The sequence below is a fragment of the Papaver somniferum genome, chromosome 8 (genome assembly GCF_003573695.1).
Source record: "Papaver somniferum cultivar HN1 chromosome 8, ASM357369v1, whole genome shotgun sequence".
Taxonomy (NCBI): Eukaryota; Viridiplantae; Streptophyta; class Magnoliopsida; order Ranunculales; family Papaveraceae; genus Papaver; species Papaver somniferum.
Genome location: NC_039365.1, coordinates 125,462,534 through 125,471,576, shown reverse-complemented (window position 1 = coordinate 125,471,576; position 9,043 = coordinate 125,462,534). Strand labels below are relative to the sequence as shown.

The following is a 9,043-nucleotide window of genomic DNA, read 5'->3' as shown; positions in this document are numbered from 1 at the left end:
AAGATGAAAAAGATGAAAAAAGAAAAAGAATTATTACCAAAAAAAAAGAGAAAAAAAAAAGAGAAGAAAAAGAGAGACCGGGACATTATACCAACCAGAATAAATAAAATCGACCACTGGTTCCCTTGTATATGCCAGTTTTGTTGATATTATTCAGACCAATATATATCTCAGTCCATTAGGATAGGTTCATCTTGGCGGTGGCCTTCAGACAGATATGGGAAACACCGTTCATTTTAGTCAACATCAAAACCATCTACGTTTTTCTATATCCATATTCTTAATCTATCCATGTGATTTGTTGACTCCGGATATTGATGTCCATAGTGCAACTATCTGAGTAGAGATCTGTAACTTATATATGAATTTTAGCATGCTTGAGTGCAAACTCGTGTGCAACAATTGGAATCTCGCATCAGGGTACTTCCTCCTGTAGTCAATGAAAATATACCAACCAATGAGATTCTTTAGTGCTATTCCAAGGTTCTGCGTAGATAGCTAGGGTCTGGAGTAAAAGGTTTTCTGGGTATATCTCTTGTAAGACCTACCGAGACTATAACTCGGCCACTAGGGCCACCTAGGGGTTTAAAGGCTTGTTGCATACGTTAAATGCAATCGCGATGCCTGCGACAGTGAGTTAGGATTTTGTAGATTTGATTTGCTCGGGACTAGCAAATAATAAGTTTGGGGGTATTTGATAGACGCATTTATGTGTCTATATTAGTCTCAATTCTCTGTAATGTTAGTACTCGATTTTGCGCTTATTTTGGTATTTTATGTCTTTGTAAGTGTTTTTGGAGAAATAAACATGTGTGGAGAAATCGACTCAAAAAGTTGATAAAGGCTCCTGGAGGATATTTGCTATTCGGACTCTCATGTTTGGATAAGGTGCATCTCAATTACTAAGGGGTACTCCACTGATAAAGGGTACCCTAATTGCTATTTACACCTCACGGCTATTTGCTAGTAACATTAAATACAATGCATCCTAAGCATACAAATGGAATGGAAAGAGAATTAGCTTGCTATGAGCACTAATTTCTCCCATTGCTCAATCAAATTAATGCTTCAAAGCTCTAACCTAGCATTCCACTAAACATGTATCACATAACAGGTACATTAACAGGAAATTAAAACAGGAAATTAAAACATGCACATCAACAGGAACATAACAAACATGAACATCAACAGGAACATAACAAACATGAACATCAACAGGAAATTAAAACAGGGAAAGAAACTAACATGCAATAAACTGAAATTGAAGCAGGAATTGAAATTGAAAATTAAATTGAAACAGAAACCCTAAATTGATTTTGAAATTAAAAACAGAAATTAAAACTAAGGTATCCCATATTAGGGGGTATCTCGGCTAACCCAAGCACAAGTTTTAACATCCTACATCAGTTCCTATTTATAGTTTACAACAAAACCCTAAATTGAAAATCCCCAATTTTGCAAACCCTAATTTTTAAATTCCAAATTAAACTCACTGATTTCTGAATTTGTCTCCCCTGTGCTCGACCCATGCTTTTTCTGACCTTCCTGCTCCTCTCTCATGCTTCAATTGACGCCTCTGCAACCCTAGCTCGAGTTATTTTACTCACCCCAAAACCTAGGGTTTCAGTGGTTGTGAGATGGGGAAAATAACTAGGATAGGGAGATGGGTTTGAGGTGTTGTCGGGTGGTTGTGGTGGTGGTGTGGTTCGAGAAGAAGGTGTAGCTGGTGGAAGTGATGGAGTTGCAGAGCAGCTCTCTGTTGTTTGGGAAGAAGAGAGGAAGAACCCGATGGAGAAGAAGGGTCCGTTTGTTTGGGGTGTAGGTGTTCGGTTGCTAGGGTGTGAAGCAGGTTCAGCGGAGTTTGATGATCTGAGACAAGGAGCGATGGATGATCCCATATAGATTGAATCGAACGGCTACGATGGAGAGGTATGTGGCGACCGTTGGATTATGAGATACAACAAAATTAACGACACCAGATGGAGTTAGGTGTTGTAGTGTTAAGCGGAAGTATCGAGGTTTGATGCGCAGGCAAATAAGCGACCGTAGGATCTAAATGTGATCTAATCTGAAGGCTTGGAATTTAGGTACTATGGTGTTTTGCAAGGACTTCAGATTTTGATGAACGATGAAGAAGCGACCATTGGATGATGAGATGGATCCGATCTAACGGCTGAGAATGGAGGCGGGTATGGATATAGAAAATGGGTTTGGGTAAGGGTTTTGGGCCTTGGGTATGCCAAGCCCATATCTTCTTCAAGAACAATTCTTCCTTCTTGAGCCCATTCCTAGCTTTTTGGACGTGCGCTCCATTCTTTGCGGCTTCCTTGCGTAATTTCTTCCGGCTTTTCACCACTCTTCAGCTCTTTTCCGCTCCGCAAGTTATCCAGACTTTATTTATTACCTAAAAATGCAAAATTAAGTAAGAAAAATATTTATTCTTGAAAACAATGAAAATACAGACTATGGGATAAAATGTAGAATTACTGCACAAAAGATGAGTTAAATGCCAACAAAAAGGGATAAATATATACAATATTTGGCACTCATCAAATACCCCCAAACCTGAATTTTACTTGTCCTCAAGTAAAAAACTAAGGAAATCCTACCTATACCACTGTCGCTGGTCTCTCGAATGCATTTAGCGTATGCACTAAGCCTTTTAAACCACTAAGTGTCCCTAGTGGACGAGTTGAAGTCTCGTGAAGGTTTGCTTAGAACGTACCTACAAAGTTCTAGGTCAAAATATAAGCTCAGATTCCATCAAATGTGACATGTGCAAGTCAGTTAAGCTCACAGCAAAATGGAGATGTCAATCTAGCTATCGAAGGCACAATCCTAGCACTGATAACAAAAAAAGACATGTGATAAGAGTGTAAAGTGTATCTACACATGTGTAAAGAAAGATCTGAAGTTATGACTACTAATCACCAAGAGATAGTTTCTCAGGCTAAGAACTGAGGTCGAAATCTAGCTAGCTGTCCGGACTTTACGAGAATTGTGAATGAGTTGGAGGTATTTCACAATTACTCGCGTTGTACATCAATGGCATACACCCTCCTTGCTTATTACAATAAAACAACAAAATGACTATTTACATGACTCTTATTTACATTGACTATTCTCTTTTTATTTTTGGAACAAGAGAGAATGGAATTGATAAATACTTGATGATTTTTTTTTTTTTTTTTTAACTACGGAAACACTTTTGATACATATACAAAAGGAAACAAAAGATTACATGACACTTTGCAAGAGGTAGCCCTTTTTGATGCACCCAGTTAAATTCGATGGTTGTCTTTCTTAATGTAACCTCCACCTTCTATCCCAACCAACCAAAGAACAAGCTAGTCAAGTTTCGTTCAGTATTCTAAAGTGATTGGCAATCGTAACTTCCTATCAAACACCTTGAAGATCGAGGCCATACATGTATTGGTAGATCGTGCGCGTGCAAATTTCTTATCACTATGTGAATTGTGCTAGAATCAGGGTGCCTAAATATCTAGACTAAGACTCCTAATAATTACATATTTGCACAAGAGTCAACATTTCAAGGTAAATGAGCTCCATTTTTTTTATGATTTTTCATTTTTTAATTTTTTTTTGGAATTTTTCAATTTTTTCAAAAGAAGGAGTTCGTTTTCAATTATAGCATATTATCGTGGTATCTACTCTATACCCCCAAACCTAAACTAAACATTGTCCTCAATGTTTCAAAATATGGAAAGAATTAAAATGCAACATATGGAAAGGGACATGCTGAGTAGAGTAAAAGGAGAGAGAATACCCGATTTCGGCGAAAGCAGAATTAAAACTCCGTTATTCAAGGCAAAAAAAAAATCCAACATATTTCAGCCGAGATCATATTGGATTAGCAAAATATATACAAAAGGAACAAAAGGGTTTTTATGAAATTTTATCTACTGGATTATATACAAAAAATTCACCATACACCAAAAGTCTAAAGAGTTGAGGATCAACCCAAAAGAAAAAGTGTAGCGGTTTCAACAACTTCACACAATAATAATAGGAAATAAACGCAAGTGAAACTGTGAAACAAAATGAGCTACCCCCAAACCTGGATTTTACAGAAGATATAATTTTGAAAACAAAATCGCGCAGTTTCGGGGGTTCATCATGCAAAAGGTCTAGCTCGAAATGAACTGTGCTAGGGACGGGCAAACATGCTAATTCCAACTGTGGTTCCTCAAATGTATTATACTTAGAAGCAAAATAGTCCAAGAGGACTTGGGAAGCACACAGTTCCAAACCTAGATTAGGGACTCTCAGAAAAGTCGGTTTGACAATATGGGTACAAACCAAATCTAGGTTGGGTGGAAGGCCATCAGATTGTGACTTAGGTAGAAGAATAGGCATATCATTATCAATCAAATCAAAATCTCCTAACTCATCTACACATGTCACATCATGCTCACAATCATCAAACAAATTGGCAAGATCACAATCAGAGTCATCAACATCATCAACAAATTTATTCTCATGCATCGGCAAATCAGGAGAAATATCACAATGTGACCTAGGTAGAGAATCAGACACATCAAATATATTTTCATGCATATTAGTGTCTACAGAAGATTCAACTATTCCTATGTCATGCTCATCTTCACAGAATAATTGTACGAATCCCATGTCAATATCAAAATCATATGAATTACAATGAGTATTAGAAAAAACAACATTCATGAAGGTCGAGGGCGAGAAGCCATATGTTATTGAACCAACAGGTTCCACAATATTTTCATGTTCTTCTAACATATCATCATAATCATCATAATCATCATCATGGTAGCATGCATATTGGTCCTCATTAAAAGTGGTGGTGTCATTAGTCGAGGTGGTGGTGGTGGAGAAGGCGAGGTAGTGACAGTTTGCAGAGACAGGGCATGGAGGTGGTGGTGGTTCTGCAACTGATTTTGGGAGAAGGGGAAGAAGCTCGACTGTTTTGGGAGAAAGGAAGTGTTTGTTTGGGTATAGGGTATCGGGTTCTACGGTATGAAGCGGGTGTAGCGAGTTTTGATGAACAGCAAGTAAAGAGCGTTGGATGATCCCATATAGATTGAATCGAACGGCTACGATGGAGAGGTATGTGGAGACCGTTGGATTATGAGATACAACAAAATTGACGACACCAGATGGAGTTAGGTGTTGTAGTGTTAAGCGGAAGTATCGAGGTTTGATGCGCAGGCAAAGAAGCGACCGTAGGATCTAAATGTGATCTAATCCGAAGGCTTGGAATTTAGGTACTATGGTGTTTTGCAGGGACTTCAGATTTTGATGAACGATGAAGAAGCGACCATTGGATGATGAAATGGATCCGATCTAACGGCTGAGAATGGAGGCGGGTATGGATATAGAAAATGGGTTTGGGTAAGGGTTTTGGGCCTTGGGTATGCCAAGCCCATATCTTCTTTAAGGACAATTCTTCTTCTTCAAGCCCACTTCTAGCCTTTTGGTCTTGTGCACAACATTCTTCGCGGCTTCCTTGTGTAATTCCTCCCGGCTTTTCACTACTTTTCTGCTCTTTTCCGCTATGCTATTCATCCAAACTTTATTTATTACCTAAAAATGCAAAATTAAGTAAGAAAAATATTTATTCTTGAAAACAATGAAAATACAGAATATGGGATAAAATGTAGAATTACTGCACAAAAGATGAGTTAAATGCCAACAAAAAGGGATAAATATATACATTATTTGGCACTCATCAAATACCCCCAAACCTGAATTTTACTTGTCCTCAAGTAAAACAAAACTAAGGAAATCCTAACTATACCACTGTCGCTGGTCTCTCGAATGCATTTAGCGTATGCACTAAGCCTTTTAAACCACTAAGTGTCCCTAGTGGACGAGTTGAAGTCTCGTGAAGGTTTACCAGAGGTGTACCTACAAAACCTAAGGACAAAATATGAGCTCAGATTCCATCAAATGTGACATGTGCAAGTTAGTTAAGCTCACAGCAAAATGGAGATGTCAATCTAGCTATCAAAGGCACAATCCTAGCACTGATAACAAAAAAAAGACATGTGATAAGAGTGTAAAGTGTATCTACACATGTGTAAAGAAAGATCTGAAGTTATGACTACTAATCACCAAGAGATAGTTTCTCAGGCTAAGAACCAAGGTCGAAATCTAGCTAGCTGTCCGGACTTTACGAGAATTGTGAATGAGTTGGAGGTATTTCACAATTACTCGCGTTGTACATCAATGGCATACACCCTCCTTGCTTATTACAATGAAACAACAAAATGACTCTTTACATGACTCTTATTTACATTGACTACTCTCTTTTATTTTTGGAACAAGAGATGATGGAATTGATAAATACTTGATTTTTTTGTATTTTTCTGATATTTTTTTTTTTTTTGAAACAAGAACTTGAAATTGATTTTTACATATGGTAGCTCTTTTGATACATAACAAAAAGAAACAAAAAATTACATGACACTTTGCAAGAGGTAGCCCTTTTTGATGCACCCAGTTAAATTCGATGGTTGTCTTTCTTAATGTAACCTCCACCTTCTATCCCAACCAACCAAAGAACAAGCTAGTCAAGTTTCGTTCAGTATTCTAAAGTGATTGGCAATCGTGACTTCCTATCAAACACCTTGAAGATCGAGGCCATACATGTATTGGTAGATCGTGCGCGTGCAAATTTCTTATCACTATGTGAATTGTGCTAGAATCAGGGTGCCTAAATATCTAGACTAAGACTCCTAATAATTACATATTTGCACAAGAGTCAACATTTCAAGGTAAATGAGCTCCATTTTTATGTTTTTTTTTCAATTTTTTTATTTTTTTATTTTGATTTTTCAAATTTTTTTTTTTTGGAATTTTTCAATTTTTTCAAAAAGATGGAGTTTTGTTTTCAATTATGGCATATTATCAAAGTATCTACTCTATACCCCCAAACCTAAACTAAACATTGTCCTCAATGTTTCAAAATATGGAAAGAATTATAAAACAATATATGAAGAGGAATATGCTGAGTAGAGTAAAAGGAAAGAGAATACCCGATTTCGGCGAAAGCAATATTAGAACTCCGTTATTCAAGGCAAGAATCCAACATATGTCAGCCGAGATCATATTGGATTAGCAAAATATATACAAAAGGAACAAAAGGGTTTTAAGAAATTTTATCTACTGGATTATATACAAAAATTCACCATACACTAACAATCGAAAGAGTTGAGGATCAACCCAAAAGACAAAGTGTAGAGGTTTCAACAACTTCACACAATAATAATATGGTAGGCATGCAAGTGAAGCTGTGAAACAAAATGAGCTACCCCCAAACCTGGATTTTACAGAAGATATAATTTTGAAAACAAAATCGCGCAGTTTCGGGGGTTCATCATGCACAAGGTCTAGCTCGAAATGAACTGTGCTAGGGACGGGCAAACATGCTAATTCCAACTGTGGTTCCTCAAATGTATTATACTTAGAAGCAAAATAGTCCAAGAGGACTTGGGAAGCACACAGTTCCAAACCTAGGTTGGGGACTCTCAGAAAAGTCGGTTTGACAATATGGGTACAAACCAAATCTAGGTTGGGTGGAAGGCCATCAGATTGTGACTTATGTAGGACGATAGGCACATCATTATTAATCACATCAACATCTCCTAAGTCTTCTACAAGTGTCATAACATGCTTACCATGCTCACACAAATCAGAATCATCAACATCATCAGAAGAATTATTCTCATGCATCGGCAAATCAGTGGAAACATCACAACGTGACCCAGGTAGAGAATCAGACACAACAATTATATTTTCATGCATATTAGTGTCAACAGAAGATTCTATATTACCTAAGTCATCTTCATAGGACAGATGCACATGCTCAAAATCAGTATCAACATCACATGTATATGGAATACTAGAAGAAACATCATTCATGAAGGTCGAGGCAGAGAAGCCTAATGTATTTGAACCCAAAGGTTCCATAACATTTTCAGCATAGACATGTTCTTCTAACATAACATCATCATCATCATCATCATCATCATCATAGTAATATGCATACTTGTCCCTATTAGCAGTTGTGGTGTCATTAGTCAACTCATGTTCCTCTAGATTAGGTTCATATTCAATATCATACACATGAGAAGGACTAGACATGCTATTTCCAAAGTTCAATTCATTACCACCAATATCATGTGACAGTGTCTCAGTTTCCCTAATGGACTCCCAGTGACGGGTTTTCTCTGCAATCTCAGCTAAAAATTTCCATGCATCATCCACAGTTTTATCAAGAAATTCACCATTACACATACACTCAACCATGGCTCGAGATTTAAAGTCTAGTCCCTCATAGAGGATAGCGACAAGTCTCCACTTCTCAAATCCATGGTGTGGACATTCGCTCAACAAATCATTAAAACGTTCAAAATAGTCAAAAACAGTTTCCTCATCCAACTGGACAAAACAATTGATATTTTGACGAATAGCGATGGTCCTATGATGTGGAAAAAATCTTTGGAAAAATTGATTAGTGAGTTGTTCCCAAGTGGTGATTGATTGTGGTCTCAAACCGTAAAACCATGTTTTGGCCCTTTCCTTTAGAGAAAATGTAAACAAACGCAATTTCAGAGAGTCTTCGGACATATGATCAGGTTGCATAGTCCGACAAATTTGTTCAAACTCTCTTACATGAGTATAGGGGTTCTCAGAATCGAACCCTCAAAATAAAGGAAGTATTTGTATCATGCTTGCATTTATTTTAAAAGGGGTATTGGTTTGAGGTAATACAATACATGATAATGGAATTTTTATTGTGGGATACATGTATTCATGGAGAGCACGAGGTTGGCCCATATTGAAAAGACACAAAGCCCACTATTTGGTTTTAAAGGGTTTTCAAAATTTGTTTTTTTTATGGGAAAATTTTGGTTTTGATGGGAATGAAAAACATTTGGTTTTTGATGGGAAACATTTGGTTTTTATGGGTTTTGAAAACTTTGGTTTTTATGGGATTAAAAATTTGGTTTTCGAAATTAGGAGCAATTTTTTTTTTTTTTTT

General features: G+C 37.0%; 1 non-coding gene across 1 annotated transcript; it reads left to right on the top strand.

Annotated features, from left to right (window-relative positions):
- The first annotated feature begins 8,365 nt into the window (after nt 1–8,365).
- On the top strand, nt 8,366–8,469 carry LOC113307278. Its single transcript, XR_003339075.1, has one exon. It is a non-coding gene; the product is annotated as a small nucleolar RNA R71 (small nucleolar RNA).
- Nucleotides 8,470–9,043: the final 574 nt, after the last annotated feature.